We start from the raw sequence: 13,769 nt of genomic DNA on the forward strand, positions 1-13,769 counted from the left end.
TGTGGAATGGGAATGTGAATTAAGCATCACCTCAAGGTTTTGCTATTTGCCAGTTGCAAATAACCTCCTAAAATGTACAACAATAGGAGTGTTCAGCCTAATTTTAATTCTACAGTTGCATAGTAATCAAACGTTCTTGCGTGATGTCAAAAAAATACTTGGACATTGCTGTAAGTGAGATTTTGTATTGTGCACCTTTTTCTGAGTACTGTAGTGCTTTTTTCCGCCGGGTGGCGCTGTGAGAGGTCATCCAGCATTAACCAGCTTCTTCTTCCTGTCACAGCCCCACTTCGTGTGTAAACATAGTTCCAGGGGTTGGCAACCTATGACACGCGTGGCAACAGTGGAACGCAAGGGGTTAACCAGTGGCACGCAAGCGCGCGGCAAAATAATGATTTTTTTTTTTTAAAGCGCATTTACCTGAAATTTAGACATCTTCAGTTGCGCGCCATGTTATTTAAAGGATTTACGTTGGGCCTTATCATGGGTTTTTTAGTGTGAGTTTTCCCAGCGCCTCGCAGAGAGAGACCCAGCCAACGAAACACACGTGCGCGATAAATGAACGAATCATGACGGCTCCTCGAGCAAAAATATCGCGCTCTCTCCAGCCAGCGTGGACAGATGACTGGGGCTTTGTGCAAAAAATGACCGTGCTGTTTTGTGCATTATGCCACGAGCGCGTTGTACCTCTCGCATCAAGTGTTAAACGTCATTACGCGACGGAACATATTTTCAAGGCGGTGACATTAAAACGCGCTGTTTCCAGGTACACAGACACTAAAAATATTTGTCGCTGCTAAAAACACCACCACTGAAGCTATCTAACAAATTGCTCACTGAATAGCAAAGCAAGGAAAACCATTTACTGATAGCGAATATTTTAAAGAAGCGTGTGTGTGCGCGCGTGCCTTCTGCATTGCTGCTGTTATTTCGAGTTTTGATATTTTCAGCGGGCAGCACGGCGGCGCAGTGGTAAGCGCGTGTGCGGCACAGTTCTGAGGTCGTGGAAACCTCCTGCGTGGGTTCAAATCCAGCTCCCGGCCTTACTGTGCGGAGTTTGTATGTTCTCCCCGTGCTTGCGTGGGTTTCCTCCGGGCACTCCGAATTGGCCGATCCAAATTGTCCCTAGGTGTGACTGAGCAAGTGAGTTGTCTGTTCCCCGTATGCCCTGCGAGCACTGTTACTTTACTGTTAAAGGTTTTACATTGTACTGTTTACCCTTTTACACTTAAATTAATTTCCATAACTTTTTGCAATGAATGACTTAGTTTTGAGTGTACCCTGCCCACTGCCCGATGATTGCTGGGATGGGCTCCAGCACCCCCGCGACCCTACTGAGGATAAGCGGTGCAGCTGATGAGCTGATGATATTTTCAGCAACAAGATATCATGGATGAATGGTATAGTAGCTGACCATATTACTTGTTTTTTGATTGTAGTTTATAGTTGATGAACAATGGTTGATTCTGGTTAATTTTTGTGGTAAAAAGTAGAAGTCAGAATGGCTACAGGCCTTTCCACATGTTGTTCACATTCATATTTTAGTTAATTGATGAACAAGAATAGTGGAAGATAAATAGGTCAGTTATACCAGTGTGCTGCTGGAATTTTATCTTTCCAAAAATTTAGGCCATTATTCAGTATTTTTGCACTCTTCAGATGAGGAACTGTAATGGTCATCCATATCAGTAGGTAGCAGTAGATTTTTATATACTTTTTATGTACTAATTATCTGCTCTTGAGGTAGCACAGTACATGTAATTACTTAATTTGTTTAACAAAACGGTTTAAGATTGTACTGTAAAAAATAAAAACAAAGCACATTATTCTTTTTTATATTAAGTATTTTTTTCTTCTTTTTATATACTAATTATCTGCTTATGAGGTAGTACAGTGAAATATTTGACATAACCTCATTTTTATTTCAAAGTGTTAATTTCCCTGCAGGGATGAATAAAGTATCTATATCTATCTATTTTCAAACATTTTCGACGGACTGTGTGCCACGGAACTTTTTTATAAATAAAAGTGTACCTTGGTTCAAAAAGGGTTTAAAAACAGGTAAAAGAAGAAGGTAAAAAATGGACAAGTATTTCAATTGAAATGCGGTAAACGAGTGCCAGTGGATTAGAGATTCAAATCAATTGAAGGAGGTGTTCAGAATGTGAGAATGACACACACTTCCTAAAAGCCGTCAGCCAGTGTGTCCGTCCAATCAAGATGACAGATGATTGGTTTGAAGCCTTCAAAGAAAAATCCTGACAAGGCAACAATTCATGCATTCATTTATTTATTTCCCAACCGCTTGCTTTCACAAGGCATTCCTCATAATGCAATAGTTTGATCTACCGTAAATTCCGGACTATAGAGCGCACCTAATTACAAGCCGCACCCACCACATTTCGGGAGGAAAACTGATTTTGTACATACACAAGCCGCACCTGTATATTAGCCGCATGCGCCCACATTGAAAAATCGCAATACAAACAGTCCAAAAAACACAGCCGGCAAATGAACGGAAAATGATACCGGTACTTAACATTTAATGCAGACCTGCAGAGTCCGGGTGCCCGTAGAAAGTAATCCAAGGAAAAAAGTGTATATTTCCAAAGGTAAGGGTGGGAAAAATATATATCCACTATTGTCGGCCGCGTCCACAAACACGTCTCACCTTTACTCCACTTCCCGTCAGCCCGCGTTTGCCCCGCCCCTTCTTTCTCATTTGCTCATGAAAAACATATCAGAATAAGTTTCTAAAATAAATACATTACAAAAATATACAGTTGTAAATACATATGAAGGCAGCACGGCGGCGCAGTGGTTAGCGCGTGTGCGGCACAGTTCTAAGGTCTTGGGAACCTCTTGTGTGGGTTCAAATCCAGCTACCGGAGTTTGTATGTTCTCCCCGTGCTTGCGTGGGTTTCCTCCCACATTCCAAAGACATGCATTTCAGGTGGATTGGCCGGTCCAAATTGTCCTTAGGTGTGAATGAGCGAGCGAGTTGTCTGTCCCTGTGTGCCCTGCGATTGGCTGGCAACCAGTTCAGGGTGTCCCCTGCCCACTGCCCGATGATTGCTGGGATGGGCTCCAGCACCCCCGCGACACTACTGAGGATAAGCGGTGCAGCTAATGAGATGAGAGATGAGAAATACATATTATACATGGTTACACATATTTACCAAGAAAGACATCGAGAGTTTTCAAAGCTTTAATAATATTATAACTTTCATCCCAAACCGTGCCTGTGAAGGGTAGCAAAAACGCTACTAGCAACACGCTCGCATCACAGTAAACAGCTGTAAAAAAAACATACCGTTCTTGTAGTAAGCATGGTAAACCGTTCTCATCTTCCTCCTTATAACTGACTTCATCAAAGTCATCTCTTTTCAGTATGGGAAAGAGACTTTGTCATATAGACGTCATCCCACGCTCCCTTATTCAAAAACACGCTAGCATAGCAAAATTTACGTGCGGTAGCTCTGTTTCCTTCTATATCGGACTGCTCGACTGCGTTTAGCTTGAAGGATGCGTCATGTGCCTTTCTTTTTGCAATTTGCATGATGAGGATATGTCTACGCTAATTTAATTTGCGCACAAGCTAAGAAGTTGCAGTCTAAATCTTACCTTTTGTACTCGAGCGCCGCTGGCGGCCGTAAGAAAAATTACATAAATTGGCCGCATCACTAAATAAGCCGCAGGGTTGAAATTTTGGGAAAAAAGTAGCGGCTTATAGTCCGGAATTTACGGTATTTGCATAGGGAATTCATTTTTTACTCACGTGTTTATGTTTATGGCCATTCTAAGTTCAGAAGACCATTTAAATATTGGTTGTGCATTTTTTAAAAAAATACAAACCGATCAGCAGACAATATCCGAGTGTGGAAAATTAGGACAGTCTAAGCTAGGTCCATCACAAACCAAAAAAAAAAAAATGTAATGTATAAACTCACATTCCGAATTGTCTTGCACAGCCTCGCCACGGACAATCATAGCCCCTCATTTTTTTAATTCTTCTTCCAAGTCAGGGACTGTGGCCAGGAATTTGTCAGAGGCCCTACATTTTATTCTGTCAGAATGCACCTCACTTTGAATAACCGCTTTGTTCTTAAGGGCACTTAACTGGCTTTTAGCACCTCACATTTCCATCGGGATTTGAGCCAAATGCTCCCGTTCACGTCACCTCCACCATTTGTCCACCCACATGAGGTCGTCAGTGTTAGCAACAATTAAGATGCAGCTCCAGGTTCACATAATTCTATTTGACTCCTGATGTCGACATTTCCAAGGTATATATATATATATATATATATATATATATATATTTTACTTTGAAGTTGCCTCACAACTCGCAGAATACTCAAATTGCTAAAAGTCCGCATCATCTTCCTTCAATGACTATCGGTAGACCAAAAACAAACAGATGCCGCTGTGATGTTCTCTGCGCTAATTACTGAAAAGACAGCTCGAAAAGAAGCGGCCTCCTCTCACACTTGCTGCTTTTCATTCATTTGTTCCCTTATCCATGTCCATCCAGCCTTCAGTGAGGAGCGGACAAAGCTGATAATGGTATCCCCCCTAACGTTCACCCTGCCCCCACTCCTCATCATCCATTTTTTCCCTTCCTTTTATTCAACTTGTCTTTTACCTCCCTCCCAATTACCAACGCAATTATCCTGGATAGGCACTTGTCCACCTCTTTCACGTCTTCTCCATTTTCAAGCTCACTAACATCGGCATTCATCAACTTGCCCTCTGATAAACAATTATTTACAACGTTCAAAAGTAGGGGAATCTTTTTTTTTAATTGCTTCGATATTTAAAACACTTGACAAAGATTCATGATTGGACAGCAAGTGAAATTAGTTTTAAGGCAAACATCCCCTACCAACTATACTATAATAGATCTCACGATAAATGTAATAGGACTCACGCACGCACGCACACACACACTCATTTTTAATTTCAGCAGTCATTCACCATCTAAATCCCCTCCCCACACTGCATGTTTGCCTTTTTCCATTCCAGGTGATGTGATAGTTCCAGCAGGCCCGTGTCTGTTTGAGGATAACAGCGTAAAGGACAAGCATATAAATGTAAAGTTAGCTATTTTTAAGTGTGTATTTCTCAGACTACCATGCTATGAAATTAACTTGTTTAACCTGTCTTTATATTCCTAATATACAAGTAATCATCTCTCCCCACACACACACACAGTCTATTTCTACGATTTCAGTCTAATTTCATTGTAATATGGCACTCATGTGTGACTCCATTTCCTGCTTATGTGCGACTTCTCAATAAACCACGCCTACTGACCGGATGTAAGCAGTTCAGCCCGCGCAGCCTGGCAAGATAATAATAATAATAATAATAATTTCCTTTGTATTGTCATTCTTTGTAACAATGTACACAGAACGAAATGTCGATACACCTGACCCGTAGATGGAGACTGGGCCATGCTCGCTTCATTCGCGAAGGAGATTAAAACTCAATGAGTGCTTTTATCTGAATAATTTCGCCAGCTAAGAGTTTATATCTTTATAAACTCTGACAATGAAGCCACCCAGCAGGACCCCTTTAAAAAATTGGCTAAAACCTTCAAAGCGCAAACGGCAGATGCAGTGAGATTTTAAGAAAAATGTCGGCATCGACAAAGGGTTCAACTGAAATGAGAGCAACAAATATGTAGCAAATGGGTGAGACAGAAAATAGAGATGAAGCCGATAGCATCCACACACATCCTCTTGCAATCCAAGCTGCCTTCGCATCTGCTGATAAATCGTATTCTCGTCGTTGTGCATGTTGACGAATAATAAAGAGCTTTGCAGAACATTTGCAGAATTGACTTGGAATATTTTTTTTATCGATCCATAATTGGTAAATATGTACGCGTTAATTTGGCTCAGCGTTATTTGACCTTGACATGCTTCAGGATGTTAAGAGGGGACTGTATGAGAGTGTGATTGTGCCGACTGTGCTGTATGGTGCAGAGACTTGGAGCCTGAACGCAGATTTAAAAGGAAATTGAATGTTTTTGAGATGAAGTGTTTGAGGACTATGTTAGGAGTTACAAGATTGGATAGATTGAGAAATGAAATTGTGACAGAACTGGAGTAGTCGTGGAACTGAGCAAGCGTGTTGATAAGAGAGTACTCGGTTGGTTTGGACACATGGAGAGGATGGATGAGGAGCAAATGTTGAAGAGGATCTAGAGAGCAGAAGTAAATGGAAGGAGACCTAGAGGTAGGCCGCGATTGACGTGGATGGATGGTGTTATGAGTGCACTGCAGGAAAGAGGTCTAAATATAATGGAAGCTAGAGCTCTTGTTGGTGATACAAAGGACTGGAGAGGTGTTGAGAAAGGATAGTGAGATTGTGGACGCGTTCTTAAGGATGGGCTGGGCACCCGTATGATGCGGCAGGGTTAAACCAGTGAAAGCTGTCGGGCCCTGCTGTTGAACAACACCCTGACCCGAGTGATATGGCCGCTTTCTGGTGTCCCATTTCATCTGGAGGGACGAAAGCATGACCAACTTAGGTGCCGAGGTGCCTAACTTGTTTGGGTGTTTGGGCAATTGGGTTGGCCATGGTCCAAAATATTTGTGTGTGTTTTTTTTTGCTATATTTTTCCCTTTTATTTTCTTTGTTATTGTATGTGTTTGTCTTGCTGTCGGTCACCCCTCTTGGGGGATATGACCAAGGTAGATAGATAGACATGCTTCAGTCAAAATTTAGCTTTTATGGCGTAGAGTTGTAGAGTAGCATGGATCTGAATACATTCTTTGGACAAATCCAAGAATCAAATTGCAAGTTGGAGAAAATTTTGAAATTCAGATTTAGTTTTTATTCTTCAAATCCGTGAACAAAGTGCTTTTCCTTAAAAACATATCAACTCATGAGTATACGTGCACTGTCATAAATTTACATTACTTAACGTTCCAAAAATTAACAACCTAATCAGAAATATCGAATTAGTAGGCTAGGTTATTGGTCAATTGCATGATCCTTTCAACACACAAATAAATACAGGCGAAGCAAAATAAAACTATTGGAACATTAGATTGAGAACAATCACTCTAGTCAACCATTTTAAACATCCATTAATCACCATGACACCATGTTCAACTTGACAATAAACCCAATTCAGGTTTACTACAGACATCGTAAAGGTTGAATTCTTCTCGTTTGTCAACTTTGGAAAAATAATAATAAAAAAAAAAATAAAATAAAAAAAAAAAATCACATTTTTTACATTTGCTAAACTAGCAAACTGGACTGCTTTGTAAACTCCTGTCCAAAGGAAGGTAAATAATGATAATACAAAATAAACTACTCAATTTTGTGTCATATTATAAAATTCAGTTACCAAAATTGATTACTGGCCAGTAATATGGGCTATTCTTGCTTCTGACAGTCCTTAACTGCAAAACCAACACCATTTTAGTTTATTTGTGTTGATATCCGTCAGTCCCAGGAAAAAATAATTATGAAGACAATGTGTAAACGCAAATTTCAGGCTGGGCTCGCATGCAGCCCAGAAAGTTATTTTCCAGTCTGGTTCACGGGTTCAGATTAAGTCCGTAAGACATGGATAAGCTTTATTTATGTATTTAACCAAAGCTCACCACAGCAGGTCTCCACTTACAGTAGACTATTGATGACAGCAGAGTCCATTAGGCTTAAAAAAAATGCAGACTTTAAAAATGCCATGCAAAACTTGACTAAAAGCTACCATAACTGGTGGTGACTAAATTATTTTTCAATAATTTCCTCTCATTAAATTAGAATAAATGACATAAGCTACACATTTGTTTTATTTTTCTCTGTATGAATGGATTTCAGAAAATGACGCATGGAAACCTATGACTGGCTAATCAAACTATAAATATATTCTTACAAGGCATGTCCCTTAACTGTACAGTGTGCAAATTCCATAAAGTCCAGAATATATTACAAAGCAGTAATTGACAGCAGGCGCCTGGTGAAGCAGCGGAACAGCGTATCAGCCGTGAAAAAGTTCAACAATGTCACCCTAAATCTCGCTTAACTTGCCATTGTGGGTGTGGATAAGCCGCAGTGGCAGCTATGCTGATTGGAATAGTCTGCCAAAAAAGCAGCACCAGGCAGCGCCTTTGTTGTGGGCATAAATAAATGATTGCTTCATTTGGGCTGGCAGCTTCAATAGACTGAGTGAGAGTAGGCATGATAATCAAGAGTTCAGCAGGAATAAACGGGAACATTTAAACGAGACGAGGATCTGTCTGTCCCCGCCACGGCAAATAGCTTGCCTCTTCAGATGTGCACCAACCCGCCTTCGCGCGTTTTGAAACTCAATTCGTCGAAACACAATAGGATGAAAGACACGGCAGACCAAACTTCAGCACAACAAGTCGTGAACTCTCTCACACAAGCGCCTTCTCTGTTGCAAGGACCTCGTGGCCCCAGGGTGGCCCTTCTTAAGCCTGTTGTTTTTTGAAGGACAGGCTCCATGCAGAGAGATAGACAAACACTGGAGACAGTGGGCCTCGAAAGACTTTACACGAGCTGTCAGTCTGCCGGAGTTTTCTTCTGTTGAGTCCTTAGATTCTCTCTTGGGTCCAATGCGATGCATTACCTTTCACTCACTTTGTCCTTTTACCCTTACAAATCTTTACAGGCCTATAGGAAGAAACTAACATAGTATCTTATTTACACTTCAAAGTGGCTGTATGTATAAACTGCTAGGGCCATCTTGTAAATAAAATTATGTTAGAAAAATCTGATTCTTTGAGCTCTTTTTTTTTTTCTTAAGTAGGCAGAGTTAATGGTCATGGGTGGTCCGGTGGGTTAGACATGCTCTTAGGTGTCCTTTAAGACTTATTTACTGCATAACAACCCTCTTGACAATCATCCAAATGCATCGTGGTTTCTTTATGAGTTGGTGTGAGAGCTGTCAATTTAAAGTGCGATAGAATGTGCACCTGCTCAGCTCAATACTCCTAATGGGGCATCACAATCCACCAAACTACATTAGCATGCCATTACTGTCAAATGGACACCTAACCAGCACTACACAGAATGAAAAGATGTCTGTAGGAAGTCACATCCATTAAGGTGACAAGATTGAATTTTTACAGGAACTATTTTTACTATAGGGGTGAGAGGAAATTGTAATCAAGACAAGGAAGGCTATAATTAATGTTTCAGTTCAGTGCTTTCTGATGCTAGCAAGCCTACATACAAAGACAGGATTGTGTCTATACGCAGCCTTTTTAACTTTTAATCTTCAATTTAAGTAACCTAACACTATAACACAGGGATATTATTTTTCTCTTCTAAATGGTTAAATTTATGGATTTATATATTAATGCCATCTTTCTCATTTTTTTGTACCCAAAAAAGCTCCACACCATTTTTAGACTACCACCAAATGTTAGTACAGTGCAAATTTAGATGGACTTTAACAACACTGGTTCAAACAATTCAGTAAAATAGTTTTAAATGTGTGAATCAGTAAGAAGTAGATTTTAAGTCATATTTTTCGTAACAAAAGACATCAAATAAATACACACACACACACACACACACACACACACACACACGAGATTTAAAAAAAAAACACGAAAACCAAGAAAATATTAGAATTTAAAAGTGTAAATTTGAAAATAGTGATCATATTACAAATCAGTTATCAAGTCCTTAAAATTATGAATAAAATTACCAAAGAAACTTACAAAGGACAAAAACAAAAAAGTGCAATCTGAGTGAGAGAACAATAAGCATTGACAGATGGTTTTCTTCTGCTTACAAGCAAAAAGAAAAGACACTAGCATCATATCATATCGTATCATTTGTGCATTTTACATTTACGTTGTCTGCTGCATGAATTAAAAACTTTTGTTTTAGATTATCAATTTAAAATAAGTACATTAAGGAAATATTTGTATCATACCAGAATACATTAAAAATTTGACAAATTGAGAGCTTACACTTTTTATCTAGAAAATCCCATTTAAAGATTGTACAGAAACAAGTTTGAATCGCAAACATTGGTCGACTAAATAAGTGATATTTAGTCCAACTATATGGCACACCAACAGGGAGCAGTAAAAAAAAAAACAGCAGATTGATGAATTGTCTGTGGAGGTTACGTATTCCCACAGACGGAATTTCACCATTATGGTGACACTTAAGCCATTGAGCATGAAGTCTTTAGCTCAGATTTTATTGTGAACTGCGGGATACTGGGTGGTACAAATCAATGTCTTCATTGTGGAGCTGAGAAAGAGATTAGAAGCTCATTAATAGAAGTAAAGAATGGAAGGAGGCTTCCTTAACCTCCTTGCACTTTCACTCACTATAAGAAGACAGTCATTCTAAAACCTTGCTAATGAAACGTGTATTTACTATTCAGAAATCTAGGTTGCATGTTAGGCTACATTAAACTTTACAATTAAACCAGAGGTGATAATCTATTTCACCACCCAAATCATTAAAAATATGTTTTTATTATTACATGATTTCACTGCAGTATTTTGCAATATTCCATTTTGAAATATATAGTAATCGACTGGTTAAGATTTATTTTTACCATCCTGGCTTAATGAAACTCATCATTTACCCTCTGCTACATTTGGAAAATAATTTGTTTCAATGAGCTGCTTCAGTTGAAAATAAAACTTGTGAATAAAGAATTTAAATTGTATTGTTCAAATAGTGTTGAATGACAGAAAATATGTTATATCATTGGGAAAATATGTTTTTAATTCATTCATATATGACAATGGGTAAAGACATTGAAAGGCGCTTCCGGAAACGGTATAACGGTTACTGTGGACTTATAAGTGACCAGAGTATAATGCTTAAAATATGAGCTGTGTGCTGGGTTACATACACCTGGTTTACTTGAATGCAAGGAAAGAAATGTTAAATATGTTCTTATTTTTTCAAATATTGAGTAGATTCTACCATAAAATAACCTGAAATGAGTGTTTCTGCCAATAGACACAACATTGATTGAATAGTGTTTGAGCTTCCGTGGCGAAATACTTAAAATTTGTCAGCATTCTCCGCCAACCGAGCAGATTAATGAAAAGAAAACAGCAAAGAAGGTTGTGTGTTATGAATGTTGAAGTGTTGGAGATCATTTCAGAGTCTTTTACCAATTGAATGGGATAGGTAGTGCATTAAAACCTCTGGGAAGTGTTTTTTTTTTGGGGGGGGTTCCACATTCGTACATTAATCATAATTTTTAGGCAACATGCCAAGTATATCTGATCTTATCCAAGCTCAGCTTAGTTTTTTTTTGTTGCAAAAACGGATTCGACAAGCATAGTTTAAAGGGACAGTGTGTAATATTTAGTGCCTCCTAGTAGTAAAAAAACCATTCAATACATGGACTATAATACAAATGTTATTTTTTATGAAAAAAAAATCATAGGTCGAGAATGTTTTATTTATTTTACATAGGGGAATCCCTACCTAGAGGTCAGCGCATTGTTTGTCTGGCATCTTACTGCTATGCTGTGCTCTTGGCAATGGTTTTTGTTCGCATTACACAGTGCCATTGAGTGGTCAAACTTTACACACTAGAGCTTTAATATTTTTTTCCTTTCTTTCCCCATTCAACTTTTTTTAAAATGCAACCCGTCAAATATTTTTGCAATTTCTAATGTGTCGTTTTCTCTTTAGGTTAGTTTTAAAAATTAATAATAGGTTTAGAAACCCAAATATGTGTAAGTGAGTAGCATACTTTTGTAAACTATTTACTTGCCGGCACATCATGACTGGGGCAGCACCGCGGCGCAGTGGTTAGCGCTTGTGCGGCACAGTTCATGTCATTGGGAACCTGTCGTGGGTTCAAATCCAGCTCCAGACTTCCTGTTTGTATGTTCCCCGTGCTTGCGTGGGTTTCCTCCGGGCACTCCGGTTTCCTCCCGCGTTCCAAAAACATGCATTTCAGGTCCAAATTGTCCCTAGCGAATGAGTTGTCTGTCCCTGTGTGCCCTGCGATTGGCTGGCAACCTGTTCAGGGTGTCCCCTGCCCACTGCCCAGAGATGGCTGGGATGGGCTCCAGCCCCCCCCCGTGACCCTAATGAGGATAAGCGGTACGGCTAATGAGATGAGATGAGACATCATGACTGTTAAATTTAATTTGATATTTGGCAATTTTCAACCAATACACCCACTTCTCCCATTTGATAAAAAATGGTCGTAAAACAAATGCACAGACATAAGAGAATATTCACATTTTTTGGGGTGTTAATAAAATCATTCAATATTTTGTATTATGATGGCATTAAATTAAAATACACAAAGTGAAAGAGCGCCTGTTGATATAAAGCAGTGGTCTCAGACATGGTATCCTCAGACCTGTTCTGAAAATAGCTTACCGGTGCTGGGTCATTGCAAATTTCTAGTAAAAAAATATTCTTTTGTGGTTGAGTCTATTTAACCCTACTTCTAATAATTAACCTGGTAAAAAACATAGTAAACACATATTCATAACATGATAAGTTGACATTTTAAAAATGCATGGAAAACGGAATGCCCTTTGCACAAACTAGTAACCAAAAGTAGCTCTCAGCTCAAAAAGGTTGGAGAGCCTTATTATAAAGCGTCAGAGGCGCAAATTGTTTTAATTCTTTAAATTCTACTGATTTGTGTTACTTATGCATAGTTTCGCATTTAAAACTAAAGTCTTACTGATCATATCTCAAGTTTCTTCCGGCCTGTAATAGGTGTTACTAAATTTCTTGTAGTGCTCCAAGCAAGCCTACAGTATCTGGTCTGAACAGAGCCGAGGAGGAATGCTAGCAGGGTTCATGTTGCGGCTCGGCCTCTTCCAGAGAACTGCCTTTTTCTATAGCTGGAGGGCCACGCAGCGCCTGTGACAAAGATACTTCGTCATGTGGGTCAAAGGGAGTTCATTAACTGATGCTCTTCACAGACTCCAGTCAGCTATGGTTGAACATGCCAATGGGGAATTAGTGTATTTTACGAGTTAAACGTTTAAATGAACATATACAAATACAGAAACATGGAATACGGTGGACTGATAATTGTATGAGATTATTACTGAGTTTACATACTACAGTAGTCTGAAAAGAATGTATTGGTTCATGCAAAACAAGTTTTAGTGAGGCTTGATCAGCCAGACCTTTCGTTTTCCCAACACAAGAATTATGAAGTGGCGCTAAATTACATCAGTGATTGCCTAGTCTCACGACTAGGGCTGCAACATTTAGTCGACAGTGTAGACAACAAAAATTGTCGAAAATTGAGATGAGACTTCAGTGTACACTGTTGTCACCAGACACGTTATTTCTCACAGAGAATGTACTTGACAAAATAAAACTAATATTTTAAATTACTGATCCACTTCAGCTAATGAGCCTGATCTTGGTTTACAGGGATAAAACTTTTTTACCCTAGACTTTATTTATTTTGCTGTCCTTAGAAAAATGGTCAAATATTTGTATTATTTATATTATTTATTTATAATTTGTAGTATGTTCAATAAAATATGTATTTTTCATTGCACCTGTTTTTATTGCATTCATCATATTTTTTACATAATAAAAACATGCCAAGTTTAAGAAGCAAATAAATATCCAATTATTCGACTAATCCTTCTAATAGTCTGTGACTAATTGACTCTTACAAATCGTTAAGTACAGCCCTACACACGACACACCAAATGATTGGGCAGTTATTGGTGCCCAGGCGCCACTTGCGTGGCAGTCCTCTTCATTCAAAAATAATCATTATTGCTTCAGCGACTGCACGC

The 13,769-nt window shown here is 39.0% G+C and overlaps 1 protein-coding gene across 1 annotated transcript in view; it reads right to left on the minus strand.

Annotated features, from left to right (window-relative positions):
• The window catches only part of LOC148368057 (frizzled-3-like), a 35,681-nt gene that overhangs the window by 16,980 nt on the left and 4,932 nt on the right, over nucleotides 1-13,769 (minus strand). The gene's annotated exons all lie outside the window — the stretch shown is intronic.

Source organism: Urocampus carinirostris, chromosome 4 (genome assembly GCF_059441175.1).
Source record: "Urocampus carinirostris isolate Australia breed hairy pipefish chromosome 4, RoL_Ucar_1.0, whole genome shotgun sequence".
NCBI lineage: Eukaryota > Metazoa > Chordata > Actinopteri > Syngnathiformes > Syngnathidae > Urocampus > Urocampus carinirostris.